Source organism: Chiloscyllium punctatum, unplaced genomic scaffold (genome assembly GCF_047496795.1).
Source record: "Chiloscyllium punctatum isolate Juve2018m unplaced genomic scaffold, sChiPun1.3 scaffold_156, whole genome shotgun sequence".
Lineage (NCBI taxonomy): Eukaryota > Metazoa > Chordata > Chondrichthyes > Orectolobiformes > Hemiscylliidae > Chiloscyllium > Chiloscyllium punctatum.
Window position 1 is genome coordinate 425,517 of NW_027309890.1, and position 20,096 is coordinate 445,612.

The following is a 20,096-nucleotide window of genomic DNA, read 5'->3' on the forward strand; positions in this document are numbered from 1 at the left end:
AGTGTCCTTGCCGCGTTCTGATCCTTCCACGAAAAGCAGTACCGCATTTGCATTCCTTGCGCAGGCGGCCCGGTTCAAAGGCAGGGAAGAAGCTGCTGCGCAGGTGTCACAGCGCACCACGGATTCCTGAACTTGTCTGTCTGTCAAATGTACCCCAAAGTCGTCTCTGAAAGGCCTCATTTGGAAGCTGTCTGTCGTTATTCAACGCGCGAGAGTTGGTACCAGATTCCTGAATCATATTTTGGGGCAGTTCGCACGTTAGTGGCTCATTCAATCAGCAACAGCAATGAAATAATTTACACTCTCAGAGGAACCTTTGAACCTGTGCTTTCATAGCGCCGCTAATATTAAGGTGCGCCCCGAGATCTAAGCCATGTTGGAACTGAAACGGAGGAATCGACAGAGAGGCTACAGAATGACATCGCATCCATTTGGTTTTCTTTAAATCACTGACGAGCAGGAAAATGTAAAAGGGGAGAGCGAGTGGGGAAGTGAGGCGGTTGCAGCTCTGGTAAAAGTCCTTCTTTGTGATTCACTCCGCAAACAGAGACTTGAAGGTGACTCAGAGGCGTGTGAGCTCTTCACATCGAGATCAGAAAGCACTCAAGGGCAGTTAGCACCTCTTCCGGAGTGGGGGTGGGGTGAGGTAATTACCTTTTGACTTCTGTTACTATGTTCAGAAACTGCCTTTTCGATTGACTTGAACAGAAACTGCATTTCCAATAAGCACCATGGAAGTTAGCAAAATTTATTGAATCGCTTCTCGTCGATTGCCGCACAGGTTTCCGACTCAGTTGGTATCCACGTGGCTCATGTCCAGGAGTGAACATCTCTGCAGCAAATTGCACGGTTAAAGTAAAAGGCACGGAAAGTGGCATCTCGAACCGGCCCCGAGGTCAGAGCATGCTCACAATGTGATCTGTCGTTCTCGGATTGTAATGCGACCTCCGGTTTTAGGGTGGAGAACATTCTTTGGGACCCTTCTTCTGCAAAACAGACACAGTGACTGAATAAATGCTGCACGGTTTGATGTGGAACACGGCCTGCTCAGCTTTGTGCATTTTCCCTGTAGTCAGGTGTGTTTCGTGTTCCGTGTAAACGTGAAAGTCGTCCTGTTTCGAGCAATGTGTGAAATCATTTAGCAAAGCAAGAATCGAAATTGTAGTAATGTCTAGCAGCTCATGGTTATTTGACCGAAGTGTCCAAGTGTCTCTGCTGTCAAGATCGCGTTCGCCTCCCGCGCGGAAAATCGCAAACAGCTCTGCTGTTCCAAAGCGATTTGTGCTTTTACTGGAACCGAATGGAGACTATTATTTCATCGCTGTTGTGAAACAAAGTCCTGCGGTGACTCGACTCGTCGTTATTTGGTTTTTTGTCCAATGGGAAAATCGTTCCAATGAATTTCGGTGTCATATGTTATTGAATTTCTCCCATTTCCTTCATTTCCGTCCTGGAGACATCAGAAGGAAAAGGTAATCTAATCGAGACTGTGATTGGTGAAATTGACTTTTTATGGCCCGTTCTTATGATGTTCTTTCTATCTCTCTTTTCAGCATTGTCTGGAAAGTGGTGGTGCACTAACGCTGCAGTATGTTTGAAAGAGTAGTTTGGAATTGCCCTGTTGTTAGTTGTGAGATTACTTTATGACTCATGCCCTCGGACTGTGACACATTTAGCATTCATGCATCTCTCTGTCTGAAAATGCATTCGGCATGCCAGTTTTGTTTGTGTTCCGTGAAAAATGCTTTCTGTTTTGCGATTCGCTCAGCACATTACGAGTTAACAGGGTATCTGAGGTAACTTCGAGCAGCAAAACTCCTCAATTGAGGTCTGGGAAAATTTCACGGAGTATGGTCAGTCGGGGCAAAATTAAGGAAGTCGTTCGTATCTGCAGTGTTTCACAATACTACCTTTCCCGTGAGCAGTCGAACAGACTAAACGATTGTGCCACAGACTGCGATGGAAAACTCCGCTAAAAAGTAATCCTTTAAAGCCAGTGTTAGCAACAAGACGTTATGGGGGTACACGGCGTGGAAACAGATATTTAGGTGTATCTCATCCATGCTCACCACATAACCAAAATTAAACAAGTCCCGTTCCCCAGCATTTGGCCCCAATCCCTCTAAACCCATCCTGTCCAGAAACTCATCCGATTACCTTTGCAATTTTCTGAGTGTAATAGCCTCCTCCACTTCCTCTGGGAGCTCATTCCATACACGCACAACCTTCTGTGTGGGAAATGTGCCTCAGGTCGTTTGTCAATTTCAGCCCACTCACCTTAAACCTATGCTCTCGAGTTTTCAACTCACCCCAAATTGGGTAAAACACAGAAATACTCAGTTTACAACCCTTCCATAAGATCATATCGCAGCCGTTACGCTGCAGGGAAAGTCGTCCCAGCTTATTCCACCTCGCCCTACGGTCCAAACATTGACGAAATCATTGTCTATATATTGTCATCAATTTCACGTGTCTTTTTTAACGTTTTCAAGATGTCAATTACGCTGGACAACAACGAGCGATTGGAAACAGAAAGGTGAAACGGAGAATGGCTTCAACTTTCAGTGCTGGATGCCACTGCGCCACAGGGCGGCGACCGCGGCTGGTTTCTGTAGTGTAGTGGTCATCACGTTCGCCTAACACGCGAAAGGTCCCCAGTTCGAAACTGGGCAGAAACTGCTTGGTTCGTCAACTGCAGCCTTTTACATGGACAAGAACGGAGCTTTCTTGCTTGCTTTCCCATCTGCAAACCTGCCTTCGAATTTGCTTGAAAGAATCTGCTCTCGTAGTGAAATGTAAGGCAACTCCATTTAATTACTGTGTAAAGCATTATAAAGTTTTTCTCCAACCTGGTTCTGATGCATATGCCATTCTGTTTGAGAGTGTCCTTGCCGCGTTCTGATCCTTCCACGAAAAGCAGTACCGCATTTGCATTCCTTGCGCAGGCGGCCCGGTTCAAAGGCAGGGAAGAAGCTGCTGCGCAGGTGTCACAGCGCACCACGGATTCCTGAACTTGTCTGTCTGTCAAATGTACCCCAAAGTCGTCTCTGAAAGGCCTCATTTGGAAGCTGTCTGTCGTTATTCAACGCGCGAGAGTTGGTACCAGATTCCTGAATCATATTTTGGGGCAGTTCGCACGTTAGTGGCTCATTCAATCAGCAACAGCAATGAAATAATTTACACTCTCAGAGGAACCTTTGAACCTGTGCTTTCATAGCGCCGCTAATATTAAGGTGCGCCCCGAGATCTAAGCCATGTTGGAACTGAAACGGAGGAATCGACAGAGAGGCTACAGAATGACATCGCATCCATTTGGTTTTCTTTAAATCACTGACGAGCAGGAAAATGTAAAAGGGGAGAGCGAGTGGGGAAGTGAGGCGGTTGCAGCTCTGGTAAAAGTCCTTCTTTGTGATTCACTCCGCAAACAGAGACTTGAAGGTGACTCAGAGGCGTGTGAGCTCTTCACATCGAGATCAGAAAGCACTCAAGGGCAGTTAGCACCTCTTCCGGAGTGGGGGTGGGGTGAGGTAATTACCTTTTGACTTCTGTTACTATGTTCAGAAACTGCCTTTTCGATTGACTTGAACAGAAACTGCATTTCCAATAAGCACCATGGAAGTTAGCAAAATTTATTGAATCGCTTCTCGTCGATTGCCGCACAGGTTTCCGACTCAGTTGGTATCCACGTGGCTCATGTCCAGGAGTGAACATCTCTGCAGCAAATTGCACGGTTAAAGTAAAAGGCACGGAAAGTGGCATCTCGAACCGGCCCCGAGGTCAGAGCATGCTCACAATGTGATCTGTCGTTCTCGGATTGTAATGCGACCTCCGGTTTTAGGGTGGAGAACATTCTTTGGGACCCTTCTTCTGCAAAACAGACACAGTGACTGAATAAATGCTGCACGGTTTGATGTGGAACACGGCCTGCTCAGCTTTGTGCATTTTCCCTGTAGTCAGGTGTGTTTCGTGTTCCGTGTAAACGTGAAAGTCGTCCTGTTTCGAGCAATGTGTGAAATCATTTAGCAAAGCAAGAATCGAAATTGTAGTAATGTCTAGCAGCTCATGGTTATTTGACCGAAGTGTCCAAGTGTCTCTGCTGTCAAGATCGCGTTCGCCTCCCGCGCGGAAAATCGCAAACAGCTCTGCTGTTCCAAAGCGATTTGTGCTTTTACTGGAACCGAATGGAGACTATTATTTCATCGCTGTTGTGAAACAAAGTCCTGCGGTGACTCGACTCGTCGTTATTTGGTTTTTTGTCCAATGGGAAAATCGTTCCAATGAATTTCGGTGTCATATGTTATTGAATTTCTCCCATTTCCTTCATTTCCGTCCTGGAGACATCAGAAGGAAAAGGTAATCTAATCGAGACTGTGATTGGTGAAATTCACTTTTTATGGCCCGTTCTTATGATGTTCTTTCTATCTCTCTTTTCAGCATTGTCTGGAAAGTGGTGGTGCACTAACGCTGCAGTATGTTTGAAAGAGTAGTTTGGAATTGCCCTGTTGTTAGTTGTGAGATTACTTTATGACTCATGCCCTCGGACTGTGACACATTTAGCATTCATGCATCTCTCTGTCTGAAAATGCATTCGGCATGCCAGTTTTGTTTGTGTTCCGTGAAAAATGCTTTCTGTTTTGCGATTCGCTCAGCACATTACGAGTTAACAGGGTTTCTGAGGTAACTTCGAGCAGCAAAACTCCTCAATTGAGGTCTGGGAAAATTTCACGGAGTATGGTCAGTCGGGGCAAAATTAAGGAAGTCGTTCGTATCTGCAGTGTTTCACAATACTACCTTTCCCGTGAGCAGTCGAACAGACTAAACGATTGTGCCACAGACTGCGATGGAAAACTCCGCTAAAAAGTAATCCTTTAAAGCCAGTGTTAGCAACAAGACGTTATGGGGGTACACGGCGTGGAAACAGATATTTAGGTGTATCTCATCCATGCTCACCACATAACCAAAATTAAACAAGTCCCGTTCCCCAGCATTTGGCCCCAATCCCTCTAAACCCATCCTGTCCAGAAACTCATCCGATTACCTTTGCAATTTTCTGAGTGTAATAGCCTCCTCCACTTCCTCTGGGAGCTCATTCCATACACGCACAACCTTCTGTGTGGGAAATGTGCCTCAGGTCGTTTGTCAATTTCAGCCCACTCACCTTAAACCTATGCTCTCGAGTTTTCAACTCACCCCAATTTGGGTAAAACACAGAAATACTCAGTTTACAACCCTTCCATAAGATCATATCGCAGCCGTTACGCTGCAGGGAAAGTCGTCCCAGCTTATTCCACCTCGCCCTACGGTCCAAACATTGACGAAATCATTGTCTATATATTGTCATCAATTTCACGTGTCTTTTTTAACGTTTTCAAGATGTCAATTACGCTGGACAACAACGAGCAATTGGAAACAGAAAGGTGAAACGGAGAATGGCTTCAACTTTCAGTGCTGGATGCCACTGCGCCGCAGGGCGGCGACCGCGGCTGGTTTCTGTAGTGTAGTGGTCATCACGTTCGCCTAACACGCGAAAGGTCCCCAGTTCGAAACTGGGCAGAAACTGCTTTGTTCGTCAACTGCGGCCTTTTACATGGACAAGAACGGAGCTTTCTTGCTTGCTTTCCCATCTGCAAACCTGCCTTCGAATTTGCTTGAAAGAATCTGCTCTCGTAGTGAAATGTAAGGCAACTCCATTTAATTACTGTGTAAAGCATTATAAAGTTTTTCTCCAACCTGGTTCTGATGCATATGCCATTCTGTTTGAGAGTGTCCTTGCCGCGTTCTGATCCTTCCACGAAAAGCAGTACCGCATTTGCATTCCTTGCGTAGGCGGACCGGCTCAAAGGCAGGTCACAGCGCACCACGGATTCCTGAACTTGTCTGTCTGTCAAATGTACCCCAAAGTCGTCTCTGAAAGGCCTCATTTGGAAGCTGTCTGTCGTTATTCAACGCGCGAGAGTTGGTACCAGATTCCTGAATCATATTTTGGGGCAGTTCGCACGTTAGTGGCTCATTCAATCAGCAACAGCAATGAAATAATTTACACTCTCAGAGGAACCTTTGAACCTGTGCTTTCATAGCGCCGCTAATATTAAGGTGCGCCCCGAGATCTAAGCCATGTTGGAACTGAAACGGAGGAATCGACAGAGAGGCTACAGAATGACATCGCATCCAATTGGTTTTCTTTAAATCACTGACGAGCAGGAAAATGTAAAAGGGGAGAGCGAGTGGGGAAGTGAGGCGGTTGCAGCTCTGGTAAAAGTCCTTCTTTGTAATTCACTCCGCAAACAGAGACTTGAAGGTGACTCAGAGGCGTGTGAGCTCTTCACATCGAGATCAGAAAGCACTCAAGGGCAGTTAGCACCTCTTCCGGAGTGGGGGTGGGGTGAGGTAATTACCTTTTGACTTCTGTTACTATGTTCAGAAACTGCCTTTTCGATTGACTTGAACAGAAACTGCATTTCCAATAAGCACCATGGAAGTTAGCAAAATTTATTGAATCGCTTCTCGTCGATTGCCGCACAGGTTTCCGACTCAGTTGGTATCCACGTGGCTCATGTCCAGGAGTGAACATCTCTGCAGCAAATTGCACGGTTAAAGTAAAAGGCACGGAAAGTGGCATCTCGAACCGGCCCCGAGGTCAGAGCATGCTCACAATGTGATCTGTCGTTCTCGGATTGTAATGCGACCTCCGGTTTTAGGGTGGAGAACATTCTTTGGGACCCTTCTTCTGCAAAACAGACACAGTGACTGAATAAATGCTGCACGGTTTGATGTGGAACACGGCCTGCTCAGCTTTGTGCATTTTCCCTGTAGTCAGGTGTGTTTCGTGTTCCGTGTAAACGTGAAAGTCGTCCTGTTTCGAGCAATGTGTGAAATCATTTAGCAAAGCAAGAATCGAAATTGTAGTAATGTCTAGCAGCTCATGGTTATTTGACCGAAGTGTCCAAGTGTCTCTGCTGTCAAGATCGCGTTCGCCTCCCGCGCGGAAAATCGCAAACAGCTCTGCTGTTCCAAAGCGATTTGTGCTTTTACTGGAACCGAATGGAGACTATTATTTCATCGCTGTTGTGAAACAAAGTCCTGCGGTGACTCGACTCGTCGTTATTTGGTTTTTTGTCCAATGGGAAAATCGTTCCAATGAATTTCGGTGTCATATGTTATTGAATTTCTCCCATTTCCTTCATTTCCGTCCTGGAGACATCAGAAGGAAAAGGTAATCTAATCGAGACTGTGATTGGTGAAATTGACTTTTTATGGCCCGTTCTTATGATGTTCTTTCTATCTCTCTTTTCAGCATTGTCTGGAAAGTGGTGGTGCACTAACGCTGCAGTATGTTTGAAAGAGTAGTTTGGAATTGCCCTGTTGTTAGTTGTGAGATTACTTTATGACTCATGCCCTCGGACTGTGACACATTTAGCATTCATGCATCTCTCTGTCTGAAAATGCATTCGGCATGCCAGTTTTGTTTGTGTTCCGTGAAAAATGCTTTCTGTTTTGCGATTCGCTCAGCACATTACGAGTTAACAGGGTTTCTGAGGTAACTTCGAGCAGCAAAACTCCTCAATTGAGGTCTGGGAAAATTTCACGGAGTATGGTCAGTCGGGGCAAAATTAAGGAAGTCGTTCGTATCTGCAGTGTTTCACAATACTACCTTTCCCGTGAGCAGTCGAACAGACTAAACGATTGTGCCACAGACTGCGATGGAAAACTCCGCTAAAAAGTAATCCTTTAAAGCCAGTGTTAGCAACAAGACGTTATGGGGGTACACGGCGTGGAAACAGATATTTAGGTGTATCTCATCCATGCTCACCACATAACCAAAATTAAACAAGTCCCGTTCCCCAGCATTTGGCCCCAATCCCTCTAAACCCATCCTGTCCAGAAACTCATCCGATTACCTTTGCAATTTTCTGAGTGTAATAGCCTCCTCCACTTCCTCTGGGAGCTCATTCCATACACGCACAACCTTCTGTGTGGGAAATGTGCCTCAGGTCGTTTGTCAATTTCAGCCCACTCACCTTAAACCTATGCTCTCGAGTTTTCAACTCACCCCAATTTGGGTAAAACACAGAAATACTCAGTTTACAACCCTTCCATAAGATCATATCGCAGCCGTTACGCTGCAGGGAAAGTCGTCCCAGCTTATTCCACCTCGCCCTACGGTCCAAACATTGACGAAATCATTGTCTATATATTGTCATCAATTTCACGTGTCTTTTTTAACGTTTTCAAGATGTCAATTACGCTGGACAACAACGAGCAATTGGAAACAGAAAGGTGAAACGGAGAATGGCTTCAACTTTCAGTGCTGGATGCCACTGCGCCGCAGGGCGGCGACCGCGGCTGGTTTCTGTAGTGTAGTGGTCATCACGTTCGCCTAACACGCGAAAGGTCCCCAGTTCGAAACTGGGCAGAAACTGCTTTGTTCGTCAACTGCGGCCTTTTACATGGACAAGAACGGAGCTTTCTTGCTTGCTTTCCCATCTGCAAACCTGCCTTCGAATTTGCTTGAAAGAATCTGCTCTCGTAGTGAAATGTAAGGCAACTCCATTTAATTACTGTGTAAAGCATTATAAAGTTTTTCTCCAACCTGGTTCTGATGCATATGCCATTCTGTTTGAGAGTGTCCTTGCCGCGTTCTGATCCTTCCACGAAAAGCAGTACCGCATTTGCATTCCTTGCGTAGGCGGACCGGCTCAAAGGCAGGTCACAGCGCACCACGGATTCCTGAACTTGTCTGTCTGTCAAATGTACCCCAAAGTCGTCTCTGAAAGGCCTCATTTGGAAGCTGTCTGTCGTTATTCAACGCGCGAGAGTTGGTACCAGATTCCTGAATCATATTTTGGGGCAGTTCGCACGTTAGTGGCTCATTCAATCAGCAACAGCAATGAAATAATTTACACTCTCAGAGGAACCTTTGAACCTGTGCTTTCATAGCGCCGCTAATATTAAGGTGCGCCCCGAGATCTAAGCCATGTTGGAACTGAAACGGAGGAATCGACAGAGAGGCTACAGAATGACATCGCATCCATTTGGTTTTCTTTAAATCACTGACGAGCAGGAAAATGTAAAAGGGGAGAGCGAGTGGGGAAGTGAGGCGGTTGCAGCTCTGGTAAAAGTCCTTCTTTGTGATTCACTCCGCAAACAGAGACTTGAAGGTGACTCAGAGGCGTGTGAGCTCTTCACATCGAGATCAGAAAGCACTCAAGGGCAGTTAGCACCTCTTCCGGAGTGGGGGTGGGGTGAGGTAATTACCTTTTGACTTCTGTTACTATGTTCAGAAACTGCCTTTTCGATTGACTTGAACAGAAACTGCATTTCCAATAAGCACCATGGAAGTTAGCAAAATTTATTGAATCGCTTCTCGTCGATTGCCGCACAGGTTTCCGACTCAGTTGGTATCCACGTGGCTCATGTCCAGGAGTGAACATCTCTGCAGCAAATTGCACGGTTAAAGTAAAAGGCACGGAAAGTGGCATCTCGAACCGGCCCCGAGGTCAGAGCATGCTCACAATGTGATCTGTCGTTCTCGGATTGTAATGCGACCTCCGGTTTTAGGGTGGAGAACATTCTTTGGGACCCTTCTTCTGCAAAACAGACACAGTGACTGAATAAATGCTGCACGGTTTGATGTGGAACACGGCCTGCTCAGCTTTGTGCATTTTCCCTGTAGTCAGGTGTGTTTCGTGTTCCGTGTAAACGTGAAAGTCGTCCTGTTTCGAGCAATGTGTGAAATCATTTAGCAAAGCAAGAATCGAAATTGTAGTAATGTCTAGCAGCTCATGGTTATTTGACCGAAGTGTCCAAGTGTCTCTGCTGTCAAGATCGCGTTCGCCTCCCGCGCGGAAAATCGCAAACAGCTCTGCTGTTCCAAAGCGATTTGTGCTTTTACTGGAACCGAATGGAGACTATTATTTCATCGCTGTTGTGAAACAAAGTCCTGCGGTGACTCGACTCGTCGTTATTTGGTTTTTTGTCCAATGGGAAAATCGTTCCAATGAATTTCGGTGTCATATGTTATTGAATTTCTCCCATTTCCTTCATTTCCGTCCTGGAGACATCAGAAGGAAAAGGTAATCTAATCGAGACTGTGATTGGTGAAATTCACTTTTTATGGCCCGTTCTTATGATGTTCTTTCTATCTCTCTTTTCAGCATTGTCTGGAAAGTGGTGGTGCACTAACGCTGCAGTATGTTTGAAAGAGTAGTTTGGAATTGCCCTGTTGTTAGTTGTGAGATTACTTTATGACTCATGCCCTCGGACTGTGACACATTTAGCATTCATGCATCTCTCTGTCTGAAAATGCATTCGGCATGCCAGTTTTGTTTGTGTTCCGTGAAAAATGCTTTCTGTTTTGCGATTCGCTCAGCACATTACGAGTTAACAGGGTTTCTGAGGTAACTTCGAGCAGCAAAACTCCTCAATTGAGGTCTGGGAAAATTTCACGGAGTATGGTCAGTCGGGGCAAAATTAAGGAAGTCGTTCGTATCTGCAGTGTTTCACAATACTACCTTTCCCGTGAGCAGTCGAACAGACTAAACGATTGTGCCACAGACTGCGATGGAAAACTCCGCTAAAAAGTAATCCTTTAAAGCCAGTGTTAGCAACAAGACGTTATGGGGGTACACGGCGTGGAAACAGATATTTAGGTGTATCTCATCCATGCTCACCACATAACCAAAATTAAACAAGTCCCGTTCCCCAGCATTTGGCCCCAATCCCTCTAAACCCATCCTGTCCAGAAACTCATCCGATTACCTTTGCAATTTTCTGAGTGTAATAGCCTCCTCCACTTCCTCTGGGAGCTCATTCCATACACGCACAACCTTCTGTGTGGGAAATGTGCCTCAGGTCGTTTGTCAATTTCAGCCCACTCACCTTAAACCTATGCTCTCGAGTTTTCAACTCACCCCAATTTGGGTAAAACACAGAAATACTCAGTTTACAACCCTTCCATAAGATCATATCGCAGCCGTTACGCTGCAGGGAAAGTCGTCCCAGCTTATTCCACCTCGCCCTACGGTCCAAACATTGACGAAATCATTGTCTATATATTGTCATCAATTTCACGTGTCTTTTTTAACGTTTTCAAGATGTCAATTACGCTGGACAACAACGAGCAATTGGAAACAGAAAGGTGAAACGGAGAATGGCTTCAACTTTCAGTGCCGGATGCCACTGCGCCGCAGGGCGGCGACCGCGGCTGGTTTCTGTAGTGTAGTGGTCATCACGTTCGCCTAACACGCGAAAGGTCCCCAGTTCGAAACTGGGCAGAAACTGCTTTGTTCGTCAACTGCGGCCTTTTACATGGACAAGAACGGAGCTTTCTTGCTTGCTTTCCCATCTGCAAACCTGCCTTCGAATTTGCTTGAAAGAATCTGCTCTCGTAGTGAAATGTAAGGCAACTCCATTTAATTACTGTGTAAAGCATTATAAAGTTTTTCTCCAACCTGGTTCTGATGCATATGCCATTCTGTTTGAGAGTGTCCTTGCCGCGTTCTGATCCTTCCACGAAAAGCAGTACCGCATTTGCATTCCTTGCGCAGGCGGCCCGGTTCAAAGGCAGGGAAGAAGCTGCTGCGCAGGTGTCACAGCGCACCACGGATTCCTGAACTTGTCTGTCTGTCAAATGTACCCCAAAGTCGTCTCTGAAAGGCCTCATTTGGAAGCTGTCTGTCGTTATTCAACGCGCGAGAGTTGGTACCAGATTCCTGAATCATATTTTGGGGCAGTTCGCACGTTAGTGGCTCATTCAATCAGCAACAGCAATGAAATAATTTACACTCTCAGAGGAACCTTTGAACCTGTGCTTTCATAGCGCCGCTAATATTAAGGTGCGCCCCGAGATCTAAGCCATGTTGGAACTGAAACGGAGGAATCGACAGAGAGGCTACAGAATGACATCGCATCCATTTGGTTTTCTTTAAATCACTGACGAGCAGGAAAATGTAAAAGGGGAGAGCGAGTGGGGAAGTGAGGCGGTTGCAGCTCTGGTAAAAGTCCTTCTTTGTGATTCACTCCGCAAACAGAGACTTGAAGGTGACTCAGAGGCGTGTGAGCTCTTCACATCGAGATCAGAAAGCACTCAAGGGCAGTTAGCACCTCTTCCGGAGTGGGGGTGGGGTGAGGTAATTACCTTTTGACTTCTGTTACTATGTTCAGAAACTGCCTTTTCGATTGACTTGAACAGAAACTGCATTTCCAATAAGCACCATGGAAGTTAGCAAAATTTATTGAATCGCTTCTCGTCGATTGCCGCACAGGTTTCCGACTCAGTTGGTATCCACGTGGCTCATGTCCAGGAGTGAACATCTCTGCAGCAAATTGCACGGTTAAAGTAAAAGGCACGGAAAGTGGCATCTCGAACCGGCCCCGAGGTCAGAGCATGCTCACAATGTGATCTGTCGTTCTCGGATTGTAATGCGACCTCCGGTTTTAGGGTGGAGAACATTCTTTGGGACCCTTCTTCTGCAAAACAGACACAGTGACTGAATAAATGCTGCACGGTTTGATGTGGAACACGGCCTGCTCAGCTTTGTGCATTTTCCCTGTAGTCAGGTGTGTTTCGTGTTCCGTGTAAACGTGAAAGTCGTCCTGTTTCGAGCAATGTGTGAAATCATTTAGCAAAGCAAGAATCGAAATTGTAGTAATGTCTAGCAGCTCATGGTTATTTGACCGAAGTGTCCAAGTGTCTCTGCTGTCAAGATCGCGTTCGCCTCCCGCGCGGAAAATCGCAAACAGCTCTGCTGTTCCAAAGCGATTTGTGCTTTTACTGGAACCGAATGGAGACTATTATTTCATCGCTGTTGTGAAACAAAGTCCTGCGGTGACTCGACTCGTCGTTATTTGGTTTTTTGTCCAATGGGAAAATCGTTCCAATGAATTTCGGTGTCATATGTTATTGAATTTCTCCCATTTCCTTCATTTCCGTCCTGGAGACATCAGAAGGAAAAGGTAATCTAATCGAGACTGTGATTGGTGAAATTCACTTTTTATGGCCCGTTCTTATGATGTTCTTTCTATCTCTCTTTTCAGCATTGTCTGGAAAGTGGTGGTGCACTAACGCTGCAGTATGTTTGAAAGAGTAGTTTGGAATTGCCCTGTTGTTAGTTGTGAGATTACTTTATGACTCATGCCCTCGGACTGTGACACATTTAGCATTCATGCATCTCTCTGTCTGAAAATGCATTCGGCATGCCAGTTTTGTTTGTGTTCCGTGAAAAATGCTTTCTGTTTTGCGATTCGCTCAGCACATTACGAGTTAACAGGGTTTCTGAGGTAACTTCGAGCAGCAAAACTCCTCAATTGAGGTCTGGGAAAATTTCACGGAGTATGGTCAGTCGGGGCAAAATTAAGGAAGTCGTTCGTATCTGCAGTGTTTCACAATACTACCTTTCCCGTGAGCAGTCGAACAGACTAAACGATTGTGCCACAGACTGCGATGGAAAACTCCGCTAAAAAGTAATCCTTTAAAGCCAGTGTTAGCAACAAGACGTTATGGGGGTACACGGCGTGGAAACAGATATTTAGGTGTATCTCATCCATGCTCACCACATAACCAAAATTAAACAAGTCCCGTTCCCCAGCATTTGGCCCCAATCCCTCTAAACCCATCCTGTCCAGAAACTCATCCGATTACCTTTGCAATTTTCTGAGTGTAATAGCCTCCTCCACTTCCTCTGGGAGCTCATTCCATACACGCACAACCTTCTGTGTGGGAAATGTGCCTCAGGTCGTTTGTCAATTTCAGCCCACTCACCTTAAACCTATGCTCTCGAGTTTTCAACTCACCCCAATTTGGGTAAAACACAGAAATACTCAGTTTACAACCCTTCCATAAGATCATATCGCAGCCGTTACGCTGCAGGGAAAGTCGTCCCAGCTTATTCCACCTCGCCCTACGGTCCAAACATTGACGAAATCATTGTCTATATATTGTCATCAATTTCACGTGTCTTTTTTAACGTTTTCAAGATGTCAATTACGCTGGACAACAACGAGCAATTGGAAACAGAAAGGTGAAACGGAGAATGGCTTCAACTTTCAGTGCTGGATGCCACTGCGCCGCAGGGCGGCGACCGCGGCTGGTTTCTGTAGTGTAGTGGTCATCACGTTCGCCTAACACGCGAAAGGTCCCCAGTTCGAAACTGGGCAGAAACTGCTTTGTTCGTCAACTGCGGCCTTTTACATGGACAAGAACGGAGCTTTCTTGCTTGCTTTCCCATCTGCAAACCTGCCTTCGAATTTGCTTGAAAGAATCTGCTCTCGTAGTGAAATGTAAGGCAACTCCATTTAATTACTGTGTAAAGCATTATAAAGTTTTTCTCCAACCTGGTTCTGATGCATATGCCATTCTGTTTGAGAGTGTCCTTGCCGCGTTCTGATCCTTCCACGAAAAGCAGTACCGCATTTGCATTCCTTGCGTAGGCGGACCGGCTCAAAGGCAGGTCACAGCGCACCACGGATTCCTGAACTTGTCTGTCTGTCAAATGTACCCCAAAGTCGTCTCTGAAAGGCCTCATTTGGAAGCTGTCTGTCGTTATTCAACGCGCGAGAGTTGGTACCAGATTCCTGAATCATATTTTGGGGCAGTTCGCACGTTAGTGGCTCATTCAATCAGCAACAGCAATGAAATAATTTACACTCTCAGAGGAACCTTTGAACCTGTGCTTTCATAGCGCCGCTAATATTAAGGTGCGCCCCGAGATCTAAGCCATGTTGGAACTGAAACGGAGGAATCGACAGAGAGGCTACAGAATGACATCGCATCCAATTGGTTTTCTTTAAATCACTGACGAGCAGGAAAATGTAAAAGGGGAGAGCGAGTGGGGAAGTGAGGCGGTTGCAGCTCTGGTAAAAGTCCTTCTTTGTAATTCACTCCGCAAACAGAGACTTGAAGGTGACTCAGAGGCGTGTGAGCTCTTCACATCGAGATCAGAAAGCACTCAAGGGCAGTTAGCACCTCTTCCGGAGTGGGGGTGGGGTGAGGTAATTACCTTTTGACTTCTGTTACTATGTTCAGAAACTGCCTTTTCGATTGACTTGAACAGAAACTGCATTTCCAATAAGCACCATGGAAGTTAGCAAAATTTATTGAATCGCTTCTCGTCGATTGCCGCACAGGTTTCCGACTCAGTTGGTATCCACGTGGCTCATGTCCAGGAGTGAACATCTCTGCAGCAAATTGCACGGTTAAAGTAAAAGGCACGGAAAGTGGCATCTCGAACCGGCCCCGAGGTCAGAGCATGCTCACAATGTGATCTGTCGTTCTCGGATTGTAATGCGACCTCCGGTTTTAGGGTGGAGAACATTCTTTGGGACCCTTCTTCTGCAAAACAGACACAGTGACTGAATAAATGCTGCACGGTTTGATGTGGAACACGGCCTGCTCAGCTTTGTGCATTTTCCCTGTAGTCAGGTGTGTTTCGTGTTCCGTGTAAACGTGAAAGTCGTCCTGTTTCGAGCAATGTGTGAAATCATTTAGCAAAGCAAGAATCGAAATTGTAGTAATGTCTAGCAGCTCATGGTTATTTGACCGAAGTGTCCAAGTGTCTCTGCTGTCAAGATCGCGTTCGCCTCCCGCGCGGAAAATCGCAAACAGCTCTGCTGTTCCAAAGCGATTTGTGCTTTTACTGGAACCGAATGGAGACTATTATTTCATCGCTGTTGTGAAACAAAGTCCTGCGGTGACTCGACTCGTCGTTATTTGGTTTTTTGTCCAATGGGAAAATCGTTCCAATGAATTTCGGTGTCATATGTTATTGAATTTCTCCCATTTCCTTCATTTCCGTCCTGGAGACATCAGAAGGAAAAGGTAATCTAATCGAGACTGTGATTGGTGAAATTGACTTTTTATGGCCCGTTCTTATGATGTTCTTTCTATCTCTCTTTTCAGCATTGTCTGGAAAGTGGTGGTGCACTAACGCTGCAGTATGTTTGAAAGAGTAGTTTGGAATTGCCCTGTTGTTAGTTGTGAGATTACTTTATGACTCATGCCCTCGGACTGTGACACATTTAGCATTCATGCATCTCTCTGTCTGAAAATGCATTCGGCATGCCAGTTTTGTTTGTGTTCCGTGAAAAATGCTTTCTGTTTTGCGATTCGCTCAGCACATTACGAGTTAACAGGGTTTCTGAGGTAACTTCGAGCAGCAAAACTCCTCAATTGAGGTCTGGGAAAATTTCACGGAGTATGGTCAGTCGGGGCAAAATTAAGGAAGTCGTTCGTATCTGCAGTGTTTCACAATACTACCTTTCCCGTGAGCAGTCGAACAGACTAAACGATTGTGCCACAGACTGCGATGGAAAACTCCGCTAAAAAGTAATCCTTTAAAGCCAGTGTTAGCAACAAGACGTTATGGGGGTACACGGCGTGGAAACAGATATTTAGGTGTATCTCATCCATGCTCACCACATAACCAAAATTAAACAAGTCCCGTTCCCCAGCATTTGGCCCCAATCCCTCTAAACCCATCCTGTCCAGAAACTCATCCGATTACCTTTGCAATTTTCTGAGTGTAATAGCCTCCTCCACTTCCTCTGGGAGCTCATTCCATACACGCACAACCTTCTGTGTGGGAAATGTGCCTCAGGTCGTTTGTCAATTTCAGCCCACTCACCTTAAACCTATGCTCTCGAGTTTTCAACTCACCCCAATTTGGGTAAAACACAGAAATACTCAGTTTACAACCCTTCCATAAGATCATATCGCAGCCGTTACGCTGCAGGGAAAGTCGTCCCAGCTTATTCCACCTCGCCCTACGGTCCAAACATTGACGAAATCATTGTCTATATATTGTCATCAATTTCACGTGTCTTTTTTAACGTTTTCAAGATGTCAATTACGCTGGACAACAACGAGCAATTGGAAACAGAAAGGTGAAACGGAGAATGGCTTCAACTTTCAGTGCTGGATGCCACTGCGCCGCAGGGCGGCGACCGCGGCGGGTTTCTGTAGTGTAGTGGTCATCACGTTCGCCTAACACGCGAAAGGTCCCCAGTTCGAAACTGGGCAGAAACTGCTTTGTTCGTCAACTGCGGCCTTTTACATGGACAAGAACGGAGCTTTCTTGCTTGCTTTCCCATCTGCAAACCTGCCTTCGAATTTGCTTGAAAGAATCTGCTCTCGTAGTGAAATGTAAGGCAACTCCATTTAATTACTGTGTAAAGCATTATAAAGTTTTTCTCCAACCTGGTTCTGATGCATATGCCATTCTGTTTGAGAGTGTCCTTGCCGCGTTCTGATCCTTCCACGAAAAGCAGTACCGCATTTGCATTCCTTGCGTAGGCGGACCGGTTCAAAGGCAGGTCACAGCGCACCACGGATTCCTGAACTTGTCTGTCTGTCAAATGTACCCCAAAGTCGTCTCTGAAAGGCCTCATTTGGAAGCTGTCTGTCGTTATTCAACGCGCGAGAGTTGGTACCAGATTCCTGAATCATATTTTGGGGCAGTTCGCACGTTAGTGGCTCATTCAATCAGCAACAGCAATGAAATAATTTACACTCTCAGAGGAACCTTTGAACCTGTGCTTTCATAGCGCCGCTAATATTAAGGTGCGCCCCGAGATCTAAGCCATGTTGGAACTGAAACGGAGGAATCGACAGAGAGGCTACAGAATGACATCGCATCCATTTGGTTTTCTTTAAATCACTGACGAGCAGGAAAATGTAAAAGGGGAGAGCGAGTGGGGAAGTGAGGCGGTTGCAGCTCTGGTAAAAGTCCTTCTTTGTGATTCACTCCGCAAACAGAGACTTGAAGGTGACTCAGAGGCGTGTGAGCTCTTCACATCGAGATCAGAAAGCACTCAAGGGCAGTTAGCACCTCTTCCGGAGTGGGGGTGGGGTGAGGTAATTACCTTTTGACTTCTGTTACTATGTTCAGAAACTGCCTTTTCGATTGACTTGAACAGAAACTGCATTTCCAATAAGCACCATGGAAGTTAGCAAAATTTATTGAATCGCTTCTCGTCGATTGCCGCACAGGTTTCCGACTCAGTTGGTATCCACGTGGCTCATGTCCAGGAGTGAACATCTCTGCAGCAAATTGCACGGTTAAAGTAAAAGGCACGGAAAGTGGCATCTCGAACCGGCCCCGAGGTCAGAGCATGCTCACAATGTGATCTGTCGTTCTCGGATTGTAATGCGACCTCCGGTTTTAGGGTGGAGAACATTCTTTGGGACCCTTCTTCTGCAAAACAGACACAGTGACTGAATAAATGCTGCACGGTTTGATGTGGAACACGGCCTGCTCAGCTTTGTGCATTTTCCCTGTAGTCAGGTGTGTTTCGTGTTCCGTGTAAACGTGAAAGTCGTCCTGTTTCGAGCAATGTGTGAAATCATTTAGCAAAGCAAGAATCGAAATTGTAGTAATGTCTAGCAGCTCATGGTTATTTGACCGAAGTGTCCAAGTGTCTCTGCTGTCAAGATCGCGTTCGCCTCCCGCGCGGAAAATCGCAAACAGCTCTGCTGTTCCAAAGCGATTTGTGCTTTTACTGGAACCGAATGGAGACTATTATTTCATCGCTGTTGTGAAACAAAGTCCTGCGGTGACTCGACTCGTCGTTATTTGGTTTTTTGTCCAATGGGAAAATCGTTCCAATGAATTTCGGTGTCATATGTTATTGAATTTCTCCCATTTCCTTCATTTCCGTCCTGGAGACATCAGAAGGAAAAGGTAATCTAATCGAGACTGTGATTGGTGAAATTGACTTTTTATGGCCCGTTCTTATGATGTTCTTTCTATCTCTCTTTTCAGCATTGTCTGGAAAGTGGTGGTGCACTAACGCTGCAGTATGTTTGAAAGAGTAGTTTGGAATTGCCCTGTTGTTAGTCGTGAGATTACTTTATGACTCATGCCCTCGGACTGTGACACATTTAGCATTCATGCATCTCTCTGTCTGAAAATGCATTCGGCATGCCAGTTTTGTTTGTGTTCCGTGAAAAATGCTTTCTGTTTTGCGATTCGCTCAGCACATTACGAGTTAACAGGGTTTCTGAGGTAACTTCGAGCAGCAAAACTCCTCAATTGAGGTCTGGGAAAATTTCACGGAGTATGGTCAGTCGGGGCAAAATTAAGGAAGTCGTTCGTATCTGCAGTGTTTCACAATACTACCTTTCCCGTGAGCAGTCGAACAGACTAAACGATTGTGCCACAGACTGCGATGGAAAACTCCGCTAAAAAGTAATCCTTTAAAGCCAGTGTTAGCAACAAGACGTTATGGGGGTACACGGCGTGGAAACAGATATTTAGGTGTATCTCATCCATGCTCACCACATAACCAAAATTAAACAAGTCCCGTTCCCCAGCATTTGGCCCCAATCCCTCTAAACCCATCCTGTCCAGAAACTCATCCGATTACCTTTGCAATTTTCTGAGTGTAATAGCCTCCTCCACTTCCTCTGGGAGCTCATTCCATACACGCACAACCTTCTGTGTGGGAAATGTGCCTCAGGTCGTTTGTCAATTTCAGCCCACTCACCTTAAACCTATGCTCTCGAGTTTTCAACTCACCCCAAATTGGGTAAAACACAGAAATACTCAGTTTACAACCCTTCCATAAGATCATATCGCAGCCGTTACGCTGCAGGGAAAGTCGTCCCAGCTTATTCCACCTCGCCCTACGGTCCAAACATTGACGAAATCATTGTCTATATATTGTCATCAATTTCACGTGTCTTTTTTAACGTTTTCAAGATGTCAATTACGCTGGACAACAACGAGCGATTGGAAACAGAAAGGTGAAACGGAGAATGGCTTCAACTTTCAGTGCTGGATGCCACTGCGCCGCAGGGCGGCGACCGCGGCTGGTTTCTGTAGTGTAGTGGTCATCACGTTCGCCTAACACTCGAAAGGTCCCCAGTTCGAAACTGGGCAGAAACTGCTTGGTTCGTCAACTGCAGCCTTTTACATGGACAAGAACGGAGCTTTCTTGCTTGCTTTCCCATCTGCAAACCTGCCTTCGAATTTGCTTGAAAGAATCTGCTCTCGTAGTGAAATGTAAGGCAACTCCATTTAATTACTGTGTAAAGCATTATAAAGTTTTTCTCCAACCTGGTTCTGATGCATATGCCATTCTGTTTGAGAGTGTCCTTGCCG

The 20,096-nt window shown here is 45.8% G+C and overlaps 6 non-coding genes across 6 annotated transcripts; all 6 read left to right on the forward strand.

The window, feature by feature from the left end:
* The first annotated feature begins 2,605 nt into the window (after positions 1–2,605).
* Positions 2,606–2,678, forward strand: trnav-aac (transfer RNA valine (anticodon AAC)). The gene has a single exon. It is a non-coding gene; the product is annotated as a tRNA-Val (tRNA).
* A 2,808-nt stretch (positions 2,679–5,486) lies between these two features.
* trnav-aac (transfer RNA valine (anticodon AAC)) lies at positions 5,487–5,559 on the forward strand. Its single transcript has one exon. It is a non-coding gene; the product is annotated as a tRNA-Val (tRNA).
* A 2,787-nt stretch (positions 5,560–8,346) lies between these two features.
* Positions 8,347–8,419, forward strand: trnav-aac (transfer RNA valine (anticodon AAC)). The gene has a single exon. It is a non-coding gene; the product is annotated as a tRNA-Val (tRNA).
* A 2,787-nt stretch (positions 8,420–11,206) lies between these two features.
* On the forward strand, positions 11,207–11,279 carry trnav-aac (transfer RNA valine (anticodon AAC)). The gene has a single exon. It is a non-coding gene; the product is annotated as a tRNA-Val (tRNA).
* A 2,808-nt stretch (positions 11,280–14,087) lies between these two features.
* On the forward strand, positions 14,088–14,160 carry trnav-aac (transfer RNA valine (anticodon AAC)). The gene has a single exon. It is a non-coding gene; the product is annotated as a tRNA-Val (tRNA).
* A 2,787-nt stretch (positions 14,161–16,947) lies between these two features.
* On the forward strand, positions 16,948–17,020 carry trnav-aac (transfer RNA valine (anticodon AAC)). Its single transcript has one exon. It is a non-coding gene; the product is annotated as a tRNA-Val (tRNA).
* Positions 17,021–20,096: the final 3,076 nt, after the last annotated feature.